Source organism: Salvelinus fontinalis, chromosome 41 (genome assembly GCF_029448725.1).
Source record: "Salvelinus fontinalis isolate EN_2023a chromosome 41, ASM2944872v1, whole genome shotgun sequence".
Lineage (NCBI taxonomy): Eukaryota > Metazoa > Chordata > Actinopteri > Salmoniformes > Salmonidae > Salvelinus > Salvelinus fontinalis.
In genome coordinates this window covers 17,603,793-17,616,414 of record NC_074705.1, presented here as the reverse complement: position 1 = coordinate 17,616,414, position 12,622 = coordinate 17,603,793, and the positions used below count along the sequence as shown (strand labels likewise).

The following is a 12,622-nucleotide window of genomic DNA, read 5'->3' as shown; positions in this document are numbered from 1 at the left end:
GTGTGTGTGTGTGTGTGTGTGTGTCTGTGTATGTGTGTGTGTGTCTGTGTATGTGTGTGTGAGTGTGCGGGAAGAGTCCAGTGTGTGTGCATAGAGTCAGTGCAAGAGAGTTAGTGCAAAAAATAATCCGTCCAGGTAGCCATTTGATCAGCTATTTAAGAGTCTTGTTTAGCGGTCATGGCTTGGGGGTAGAAGCTGTTCAGGGTCCTGTTGGTTCCAGACTAGGTGCACTGATACCGATTGCTGTGCGGTAGCAGAGAGAACAGTCCATGATTTGGGTGGCTGGAGTCTTTGACAATTTTTTGGGCCTTCCTTTGACACTGCCTGGTGTAGAGGTCCTGGATGTCAGGGAGCTCGGCCCCAGTGGTGTACTGGCCGTACTTACCACCCTCTGTAGCGCCTTGCGGTCGGGTACCTTTCCCTTGCCGTACGAAGCGGTAATGCAGCCAGTCAAACCAGTCCTAACCCCGTGTGTCAGCGCGGTGAATTTGTTGTTGCCTACCCTCACCGCCTAGGGGTGGCCCGCCAGGAAGTCCAGGATCCAGGGTTCTGAGCTTGGTGATGTGCTTGGAGGGGACTATGGGGTTGAATGCTGAGCTGTAGTCAATGAACAGCATTCTTACGTAGGTATTCCTTTTGTCAGGGCAGTGTGGAGTGCAATAGAGATTGCATCCTCTGTGGATCTGTTGGGGCGGTCCAGGGTGTCTGGGCTGATGGTGTTGATGTGAGCCATGACCAGCCTTTCATGGCTATAGATGTGAGTGCTACGGGGCAATAGTCATTTAGACAGGTTACCTTGGCGTTCTTTGGCACAGAGACTATGGTGGTCTGCTTGAAACAAGTTGGTAGCAGCATGAAGCTGCATGTGACGCAGCATGGTCAAGGCCAGTGAAGTGATTTGAAAGCTGAGGGTAAACCGACTATGTACCTGTATGATAAAGATACCATTGTGCAGTTGTCACAATCATGAAACATATAACCGCAAAATGATGGGGCTTTAGTGATAAACAGTACGTTTCTGGGGATTTATTTGTTAACCTGTCTGGCTGCCATCTGTGTCTGTCAATCATAAACACCAAAATCCACACAGACCCACACACTCACTTTATGGGTCAGTTTCTGTGGGTTGAAGCTGACTTTTACTTTTACCTGCTAAGTTTGTTTGCTCACGGTTTGTTGTTCCAAAATCAACACCTTCCCCCTGCTCTAGTCTCCACCATTACCCCCCCCCCCCCCCCACCACCACCCACCCCCCCACCCACACACACCTCTGTTCTCAGGCCAGGCATGAGGACAGATCCTACCCAACCCCCCATCTTTCTCTCTTTCCCTCACTCTCCCTTGTCCTCTTTCTACGTAGGTGCCTCTCCGATTCTCCCTCAGTCTGAATTGACAATGTTTTATCCTACCCTCCCCTCTCGATGTGATTTTTCACCTGTGAAAGCGGGAGCAGTATGGTGCCTGTGCAATCCTCTGCTGTGTGTGTGTGTGTGTGAGCAGGTCAGAGACTGGGAGGCTTACACGCCGAACGAGAGAGAGGGAGAGGAGGGGCGACCTGAATAGTGGGGGATAAAGAGCGAGTGGCAGAGAGGACAGAGACGGAGGGAGAAAGGGGTGTTTGTAAGGGTAGATGTCTGTGAGTGTGTGTGTGTGTGTGTGGGGGCTGTCTTGTTTGCAGCTTGTCAGCAATTGCTTGAGACAAGCTTCCCCTCCACCATGTGTGAAAGCTACTTGGCGTGAATGCCCGGACTGTACCAAGTGGCGGCGAGTCATGAGGGGGGAGCTACAAGAAAAACAGATCCACGCAGAGACAATAGGCCCCTGAAGTGTTCCCCCCAAGTTGCTTTGATGTTGTCCTAGTGCCTAGATGCTAGAGGGGACCAGGGGTTGCGAGGAGGAAGAAGTCTTTGTGTGCACTTTTTTCACCGTCCAGGACAAAAGAGTGGGGAGTAAGAAGCCCAAAGAGAAGAAAAACACCAAACAAATGAAACCAAAGCGCTCCTCTAGATGTTTTGTGTCCGCGCTAGTGGGGAAGCGAGGGAAGGAGAGAGCGAGTGAGGAGAAGAGAGCTGCAGCAGCACAGGCTGATTGGGTGAGTAGTCTCTGTGTGTGCTCCTTCAGCTTTGGTTGTATTTTATTTCCAGGGGTTAGTTGTATTTAGGGGTTAGCGGGGGTGGAGGCTGGAGTTGGGAAGCTACTGGGTGAATTGCATGGTATTGGTGTACCCCCCCCCATCAAAGCACAAATCAGGATTTTTTTTAACACCAGTGTTAATGTGGAGATTGTTATACGAGGATAATTGCAATGCATTGAGCTGTGTGGTAAAGCGTGCTTAAACGGCAGTGTGTGTGTGAGATTGTCAGTGTGGTTTGGAATGTGGGATTGATTCGTCTGTAAGTGGGATAACCCCCCCTATGATAGTCTGACCCTCTGTGTGTGAGACAGAGAGAGTAACGGCGGTGAGTGAGGATGTTAGGTGGGAGGGAGAACCGTCTGAGATCTCCCCATTTCCATGTGTGAGACAGAGGTGAGACAATGAGACCGCCCTCTCCATGTCAGCTTTGTCACTTGTGGTTGTGGCTGAACACGATGTTGGGTTAGTGTGTGGGGGGCAGGGTGGACCTATCTGCCCCTGAGGGTTTTGGGGGGTGGGGGGGCTATGTCTGTCGAACCAAGTGAATTATGTGGGTAGCGGGCAGATTTCACACAACCAGCGGTTAGATTAGAAAAAAAGCCTGCTGTGATTTTTGGTTCTCCATTCCTTCCTTTCTGTCTCTCTTCCTTTTCCATGTTATGATGCTTGTCCACAGCTGCATTGTATCTTGAGAATTAGAACTCTCCATCTTATATACAGAGTCTTTGTTAGGCACTGGCAGTGAATGGCAGTTTGGAGGGGGTTAATCATTCTGAGATTGTCTGTCATATTCACTTGGTTAACACTCAACATACGATTCAATGAGTGAACTGTGAACCATGCTTGGGATTCAGCTGGTATTAAAACGTATGCAAAAGAAAAGCATTAGAATTGTATACACAATGTCTTTGTGGAGGAAATAGTGTTTGTTTGTTGCTTGATTCATTGACTATTCAATTCTAGTTTGTTTCAAAGAATGGTTCACCGTGACTTTAGTTCACCATAACATTAGTTCACCAATGTGATTGTACAGGCATTTGTTTTGGAATTATTTGGCCGTTTCTAATCTGAGAGATACTGCTGTCAGTCTTCGATATGATTGTTTTTCCTCATTTTGGTCCTGAGTTAAAGGAAGTCCTCTCTGTCAAGTGGACATGATAGAATGAAGTGTGTTTCTTTCTTTCTTTGGATCCCCATTAGCTTTTGCAGAAGTAGCATCTACTCATCCTGGGGTCCACAATAAACACAAAATACGACAAGTAACAAACGAAATTCACACCCATTTAAAATACAACAATATGCAAACAATACAACAACACAAATGATATAAACAATACAACAACAAAAATAACGTGTGTGTTAGAGTGCGTCTGTATGTCTGTGTGTTTGTGTCCCCTCACAGTCCCGCCATTCCATGAGTTGTTTTCAATCTGTTTTTAAAGGTAATTTTGCTGTTTGCTTGAGTAATAGGAGATGGAAGGGAGTTCCATAGAACTGTGTGTTATCGTTCATTTTTTGGGAATTGGGGACCGTGAAGAGACCCCTGGGGATATGTATGGGTGTCTTAGCTGAGTGTTATTTGATTATGCAGACAATATGTCATTTTGGTCACAGTATTATTTCTCCTAGAAACTAGGAGAAACAGTTAATCTCTGGTCAACCCTACACATTGATGGGGCTGCAGTGGAGTGGGTAGAGAGCTTCAAGTTCCTCGGTGACTTAAAATGGTCCACACACACGCGCATAGCCATGAAGAAGGCGCGACAGCACCTCTTCCCCCTCAGGAGGTTGAAAAGGTTTGGCATTGAGAGCATCTTGACTGGCTAAATCACTGCTTGGTATGACAACAGCACCACCCTCGATCGCATGCCGCTACAGAGTATGGTGTGGAAAGTCCAGTAAATCACTGGGACCGAGCTCCTTGCCATCCAGGACCTTTATATCAGGTGGTGTGAAAGGTAGGCCTGGAAAATCATTAAAGACTCCAGCCACCCAAACGATAGACTGTTTTTCTCTGTTTCCGCACGGCAAGCGCTACCGGTGCAACAACGTTGACACCAACAGGCACCTGAACAGCTTCTATCTCCAAACCATAAGACTGCAAAATAGCTAACAAAATGGCTCCACAGGCTAGCTGAGTTGACTCCTTCATTTTATTTTTGTACTGTCTCTATGCACACTCACAGGATTCTACACATTCATACGCACGCACGCACGCACGCACGCACGCACACACACACACACACACACACACACACACACACACACACACACACACACACACACACACACACACACACACACACACACACACACACACACACACACACACACACACACACACACACACACACACACACACACACACACACTTGATTTGCTCACAAGCACACCATGCAGACACGTTTATACTGACTATACACACACACACACACACGCACACACTCACATACAATCATCATGTACCCTGCTGCTACTCTGTTTATCATATATCCTAATGCCTAGTCACCTTACCCCTATATATACTTACCTCTATCACTCCAGTATCCCTGCACATTGGAAATATAGTATTGGAACTGACCCTGTATATAGTTTACTTACTTCTCGTGTTCTTCTTATTTCGTTTTATTTTTTATTTTTTTCTCATGTGTTTTTGTTCTACCTTATGTTATTTTTAGTATATTGATACCTACATTAGTGGGTTTAGAGCTAGCAAGAAAGGCATTTCACTGTACTTGTGCACGTGACATTAAAAGTTCAAACTTGAGAGGGGAGGAGAGGAGAAATTGACTCTGTTCTACATTAGTCCTGTCTGGGTCCTCAGACATCAGCTTCAAAGATGTAGTCGTTAAGGGATTTCAATTCACACTGTGGAGTCAGTGCTACAGTATAAGACGCAGAGTTCACTTCCAGTTGATTCAAGCAATGCATTACTGTAAAAAGATTTTAATACATCAAAAAATTTGAAGAAATTATCTGCCTGCGTTAACTGCCGTTTATACTACATCTAACTCACCTAAATGTAAGTAAATGAGCACTGAATGAATGAGCATGGGCAATCATGAGTGTTTTATTTGTGTAAGCTTTACCTAATAATGCATCAAAGGGTACTTGGATTTATTGATAGAGTATAATTGTGCCGCTGTGACAGACACATTTTGTGTGTTCAAAACAAAAACCTTTTCTAAGCGTATTTCTCCGGACATTTTTCAGACTAGGAAAAGCGAATAGGTTGTGAGCATTTTTGTTACGTGAAAAAGGGCAGACTTGGCAACTTATGAATTAGCATATGACCTCGAGAATGCAACTTAAGTCTGTTTCTCTATACAACAGGAAATAGCATGGAACAAAATGATACTGCTGTACAATCAGTAAAACATCATACTGAGTAATTAGGTAAAAGAAGAAAAGGCATGATGATTAAATGAGTTCTAGGGTTTAAAACGAGGAAATTCTATCGTTGAAAAGGATAGTTCACTGGGGAGCGTGCAACAGAATAAATGGGCTTATTCTTCACAGTTGTCAAATATCTAATGGATAAATTATGCCTACATTACAGCAACAGTTAATAATCCACTGCAAACATAAAAAAGCATTTAGTTAGATGACAGTTTAGTTAATGCCAGGATGTGAGAATGAACGCTCGTAATAGTTTCATTATGTCCCGGGGTTCCGTAGCAAATTTTTGGTCAGCAGAAATAACTTTAGAAAGAGAATGTGGACTGGGGACTTGCCTTGTGGGACATGGTGATTCTAGGAGGTTCATTTGGAGGTGTCCATCAGGCTGTGTATTCAGGGGGGGGGGGGGGGTGACAGCACTCCAAAGACAGTTGAATTTTTAGAGGGGTCTATGGCAGAGAGATGATTCCCATGAATCATGCAACTACTAAGATTGCCGCTTCAATCTGGAAACCAGAGTGAATCACATCACAGTTATATTTGAGCATACTACACACCCTCTTTGGCATAATCACTGCACCTTTTTGTGTCCTGATTCGGGCTCATGTATTAAGCTAGCGCTGGCTATTGGACAAGAGGGTAGTGAGAAAGAGTATTTGTAAGCCCTGCAGCACAGCCTGGCCTCAGGGACCCATCCCCCATCAACAGCCCCTGTAATCAACATGGATTTCTGCCCAAAGAGGTGACAAATTTACCGGTGCTATAGCTAAGAAATTTCAAGGAAAAACGAGCAGAGGATCCAATAATTGATCGAAGGATCAATGGCCGTGGTTCAGGAGAGAGAGAGAGAGAGAGAGAGGAGCTCTGCTGGCTGGGCAGACAGCAATCAGACATTTGGCCTCAGCTCCCTACTCTGTCAGGACCGGACTGAGGGGTAGGAGAGAGAGAGAGACAGGTTGATGAACGCAGGGATCGAAGTATAGGTGGTAGATGAGTGTTTGGATCATTTTTCTTAGTTCACGCTGATGGTCAGATTATTTCCCAGTTCTCTCTCTGCTTGATGACTTCCCCATGTGCTCCAGCCAGCCAGTCTGAGACGGCTGCTGAACTCATTCAGCTGCATGGCCCCACAGAGTGCAGAGTACAGGGGCTGTTCAGACATCCCAAGTTCTCTCTACAAAGACCAGAAGTCCCTGACATCTACCTAAGCCTCTGTCACTGGGGGAAAACTTTCCTCAAGTACTGCTACTGAGAATTGTCTAAGGAGGCTTGAGACAGAATTCAACCAATTGTAAATGAAGGGAAAACCACACTGTGCGTTGACTGAGAATGTTAACGCTGTATTTTAAGGACATGCAAGGTTTTGTGTCAATCTCAAATGGCGACATCCACGAAAGAATCAGCTCGCGTCAGCTTGAGTTCAATCAAGTGTCGTTTGAAAACACTTAGCACCTCCGATACAGTGTAAACATTCAGAGTGAATCTCCAGTGGGTTTTTCTTTATAAGTTAGCAAGGTCTGTGTTGAGGACTGTGTCTACTCTATAGAGTTGCTACCTTCCTCAAGTGTCAAACCGACATTAAGTTGAGTTGGCCTATTTTCAGAGCTCTTCAGCGTGATATCACCGATGCTAGCTAAACAATAGCACACGACACTTGATTGAACTCCCCAGCTTCACTTCATCTCTATCAAGCACGTTACAGCACACAAAGCATGTGCATGTTCAAGAGGCCCTTCACACCTGGGTGGGCTCTACAAAAGTGCTCGGAGCAGATGAGAGATAATGCAGAGGAACACAGCAATAGCATTAGCATTAGCATTAGCATTAGCGCATAACATTAGCAGTGCTACTTTCTCAGCTAGGGCTGTGACAGTCCCAAAATTTGTCAGCCGGTGATTGTCAAGTAAATAACTGTCAGTCTCACGGTAATTGACCGTTAATTAACATAAACACATTCAGCATATCCTGGCTTCCACTCATAACTGACAAGCTACTGATGCAGACCTTTGGAACATCTACAATCCATGTAATACAGCCTACACCTTCACAATAAATCCATTATTTATTTCAGACAGGTCTAAAGAAGCATGATATGAAGGTGTAGACTATTTCCGAAGTACATAATAGCATACTCTGAGTTGTCCTTATGTTAGGCCCTGATCTGGCTATGCCATATGGTTGTGGGCTACGCTTGTTAATTTAGCAGACAAGATTTGCTTAGATTATTTTATAGTATGAAAAATACAATTGAACAAAGCTAAATAAAATATAAATCATATTTTCTCCAAACGATTTGAGGGAGTGTGCACGTGCGGCTATTCTGTGTTGAGCGGTTATTAACAAAATAAATAGGCATTCCTATATGCTTCATTTTGAGTTATTGCAGTTTTTTACAATTGCTAACAATTGCTAACAATTTAAGATACTTTTCTAAACTCTTAACACAGCAACACACCTACATCACACAATTAGCCAAATAGTTCATTTTCTGCTCAAAACCACATTTTGTTCATTAAATACCAACTCTACATTTCAAAATGCAAAAAACCCTCTATACACACACTAACTCTATCAAAACACGGCAAACCCGACTCAATATCTAATCGTTCTGTCAAAACACTAGCTCATGTTTTCTATCCAAGAGGAACATATAGTCAATCATAGCACAACGACTTTCAAAATACTAACGGTTGATGGCATTACAAAAACTGCATTACTTTTCATGTTTTAGTTCTACCTGCAGACAATAGACAATATGAAATACACCGTGTTTAATACTTCAGTTTCCTTTTACTGTAAACCACTCTACATTTTTTGGTTGAGTGTCGAATGTGTGCATTTTTGGCAACATACTATCTAAAAGAGAATGAATCATCTTTACTTTATAGAATCAGTAGAAAACAATAGTAAGTGACGGAATTGCTGCAGTTAAAGCTTTATTAGAAACATGAAATTGCTGCCGCCCCTGGCAGTCTTCAGCTGAGATGTCTCCGCAGCCGGCATCCATTGCATCCAGGAGGGACATTTGGTCATGTGGCCGATGATCATACACTTTCCAACTCCAGGCTGAAAAAAATGATTCAATGGGGTTGAGGAAAGGCGAGTAGGGGGGGAGGAAAGGGGAACCCATTCTTGGATGGGCTGCAAACCAGTTTGTGATTGCATGTGAATGGTGGAATGCTACATTGTCCCATGCAATCACAAATGTCTTCATGTTTCCTCCCACCTGTTCCCGTTCTGCTTCTGGCGCCAGTTGTTGGTGGAGGTCATCTCAAAACAAAAGAAGGCGCTCAGTGTTGCAGGGACCAATCTGGCATTTCTGCAGAACCAAACCAGCACTGGAGATTGCAGCACACATTGTGATATTTGCTCCTCTCTGACCCGGCACATCAACGGTGGCCCTTTTCCTGATGACGTTTCTTCCCTGCCGATGTGTTTTTGCCAGGTTAAACCCTGCCTCGTCTACATACATTATTTCATGTGGGGTCTGATTAGCCTCCAACTCCGTGACTCTCTGAAAGAAATCAAACACAGTATGTGTAAATGCTTTTCAGTATGTCCTACTGTATGTACTGTAACCCATGTTTATATGTAGAGTAGCATAGTGTAAATCTCACTATAGAACAAGGCATATTGGATAGACACCATACCTGGATGTATTGGTGCCGGAGTTCCTTTACCCGCTCACTGTTCTATTCAAAAGGAACTGTGTACTACAGTTTCATTCGAACTCTGTGTTTGGTCAGAGTCCGAGCCAATGGTAGTCAGGCTGATGCTTTCCACATTGTGAAATACCAGGTTGTCCTCTACAATTCTGGTCTGAATATCTCTCAGTTGTATTGCATTGTCAGCAATGACCAATCCTACAACGGTATTGATCTTCACCGAGGAGCTTTCCTCTTCCCCCAGTGGGAGGAAGACGTTGCGTCCTTTAGAGGAACAACAATACAACATATGTATATGCATTGGGACTGGTGGCCTACAGTTACTGTGGGACATAGCAACAGTAATGATAGAAGAAGCCCTTGTGAAATGCATTACATACCTGTTGGTTTGTTGAACATTCTGGATAATGGAAGCCACGTTTAACCATCTGAGATGAGGCTGGACTGATTCACAAGCCTCTCTCAGTGATAGACGATGGTATTAGGCTGGACTGTTTCACCAGCCTCTCTCAGTGATAGACCATGGTATTAGGCTGGACTGTTTCACCAGCCTCTCTCATTGATAGACCATGGTATTAGGCTGGACTGTTTCACCAGCCTCTCTCAGTAATAGACCATGGTATTAGGCTGGACTGTTTCACCAACCTCTCTCAGTGATAGACCATGGTATTAGGCTGGACTCTTTCACCAGCCTCTCTCAGTGATAGACCATGGTATTAGGCTGGACTGTTTCACCAGCCTCTCTCAGTGATAGACCATGGTATTAGGCTGGACTGTTTCACCAGCCTCTCTCAGTGATAGACCATGGTATTAGGCTGGACTGTTTCACTAGTCTCTCTCAGTGATAGACCATGGTATTAGGCTGGACTGTTTCACCAGCCTCTCTCAGTGATAGACCATGGTATTAGGCTGGACTCTTTCACCAGCCTCTCTCAGTGATAGACCATGGTATTAGGCTGGACTGTTTCACCAGCCTCTCTCAGTGATAGACCATGGTATTAGGCTGGACTGTTTCACCAGCCTCTCTCAGTGATAGACCATGGTATTAGGCTGGACTGTTTCACCAACCTCTCTCAGTGATAGACCATGGTATTAGGCTGGACTGTTTCACTAGTCTCTCTCAGTGATAGACCATGGTATTAGGCTGGACTGTTTCACCAGCCTCTCTCAGTGATAGACCATGGTATTAGGCTGGACTGTTTCACCAGCCTCTCTCAGTGATAGACCATGGTATTAGGCTGGACTGTTTCACCAGCCTCTCTCAGTGATAGACCATGGTATTAGGCTGGACTGTTTCACTAGTCTCTCTCAGTGATAGACCATGGTATTAGGCTGGACTGTTTCACCAGCCTCTCTCAGTGATAGACCATGGTATTAGGCTGGACTGTTTCATCAGCCTCTCTCAGTGATAGACCATGGTATTAGGCTGGACTGTTTCACCAGCCTCTCTCAGTGATAGACCATGGTATTAGACTGGACTGTTTCACCAGCCTCTCTCAGTGATAGACCATGATATTAGGCTGGACTGTTTCACCAGCCTCTCTCAGTGATAGACCATGGTATTAGGCTGGACTGTTTCACCAGCCTCTCTCAGTGACATACCATGGTATTAGGCTGGACTGTTTCACCAGCCTCTCTCAGTGATAGACCATGGTATTAGGCTGGACTGTTTCACTAGTCTCTCTCAGTGATAGACCATGGTATTAGGCTGGACTGTTTCACCAGCCTCTCTCAGTGATAGACCATGGTATTAGGCTGGACTGTTTCACCAGCCTCTCTCAGTGATAGACAATGGTATTAGGCTGGACTCTTTCACCAACCTCTCTCAGTGATAGACCATGGTATTAGGCTGGACTGTTTCACCAGCCTCTCTCAGTGATAGACCATGGTATTAGGCTGGACTGTTTCACCAGCCTCTCTCAGTGATATACCATGGTATTAGGCTGGACTGTTTCACCAGCCTCTCTCAGTGATAGACCATGGTATTAGGCTGGACTGTTTCACCAGCCTCTCTCAGTGATAGACCATGGTATTAGGCTGGACTGTTTCACCAACCTCTCTCAGTGATAGACCATGGTATTAGGCTGGACTGTTTCACTAGTCTCTCTCAGTGATAGACCATGGTATTAGGCTGGACTGTTTCACCAGCCTCTCTCAGTGATAGACCATGGTATTAGGCTGGACTGTTTCACCAGCCTCTCTCAGTGATAGACCACGGTATTAGGCTGGACTGTTTCACCAGCCTCTCTCAGTGATAGACCATGGTTTATCACATGGTCTATGATGGTGGCTCTTATTTCATCAGCGACAACAGCTCTTACTCTCCCTTGAACACCACCACGCATTCTTACTCTTCTCCCCCTACCTTTCCTTCTCCCTTGTCCTGGTCCAACTACCCCTCTGCCTGGTCCAGCTACTCCTCTGCCTGGTCCAACTACTCCTCTCCCTGGTCCAACTACTCCTCTGCCTGGTCCAGCTACTCCTTTCCCTGGTCCAACTACTCCTCTGCCTGGTCCAGCTACTCCTCTCCCTGGTCCAACTACTCCTCTCCCTGGTCCAACTACTCCTCTGCCTGGTCCAACTACTCCTCTCCCTGGTCCAACTACTCCTCTGCCTGGTCCAGCTACTCCTCTCCCTGGTCCAACTACTCCTCTGCCTGGTCCAACTACTCCTCTGCCTGGTCCAACTACTCCTCTCCCTGGTCCAACTACTCCTCTCCCTGGTCCAACTACTCCTCTGCCTGGTCCAACTACTCCTCTCCCTGGTCCAACTACTCCTCTGCCTGGTCCAGCTACTCCTCTCCCTGGTCCAACTACTCCTCTGCCTGGTCCAACTACTCCTCTGCCTGGTCCAACTACTCCTCTCCCTGGTCCAACTACTCCTCTCCCTCGTCCAACTACTCCTCTGTCTGGTCCAACTGCTCCTCTCCCTGGTTCAACTACTCCTCTGCCTGGTCCAACTACTCCTCTGCCTGGTCCAACTACTAGTTAGGCTCTACACCCTTTGTAAAGTGGATTAATGTGCTTAACTTTAAGAAGATCTTGGCCACTTTAGTTGTGATACAAACCTTATTAAAACATGTAGGCCTATGGGCTAGGCTACATGAGGTGTTTGACTATGATTAGAAAAAGTCACAAAAAAAGGCATTGTTTCTTATGCTGGGCATCATTCACAAGCGATAATATCATTCACAAGTGATAGGCTAATATTCTTACCCATCTCACTATTCTTGATTTAATCTTGTCTTTACATATACTAAATAATATATGTGTGAAATTTGTTTTGATTTAGAATGGACCATTATCATGCACCTGTATCGAAACAGGGGCAGCGGGAAGAAATGTCATCTTTGCACTTAAATAGCGAATGGAGGACGCTTTTCCCCATGGTTTATTTTCATGCCAGCCAGGTAGGCTATACCTCT

At 45.2% G+C, this 12,622-nt stretch overlaps 1 protein-coding gene across 3 annotated transcripts in view; it reads left to right on the top strand.

Annotated features, from left to right (window-relative positions):
- The first annotated feature begins 1,584 nt into the window (after positions 1-1,584).
- LOC129840723 (B-cell CLL/lymphoma 9 protein-like) overlaps positions 1,585-12,622 on the top strand; it is a 104,679-nt gene continuing 93,641 nt past the window's right edge. For all 3 annotated transcript variants that reach the window (XM_055908844.1, XM_055908842.1, XM_055908841.1), the window contains exon 1: positions 1,585-2,092. The gene's annotated coding sequence lies outside the window, so the exon portion shown is untranslated. The remainder of the gene's footprint in view (positions 2,093-12,622) is intronic.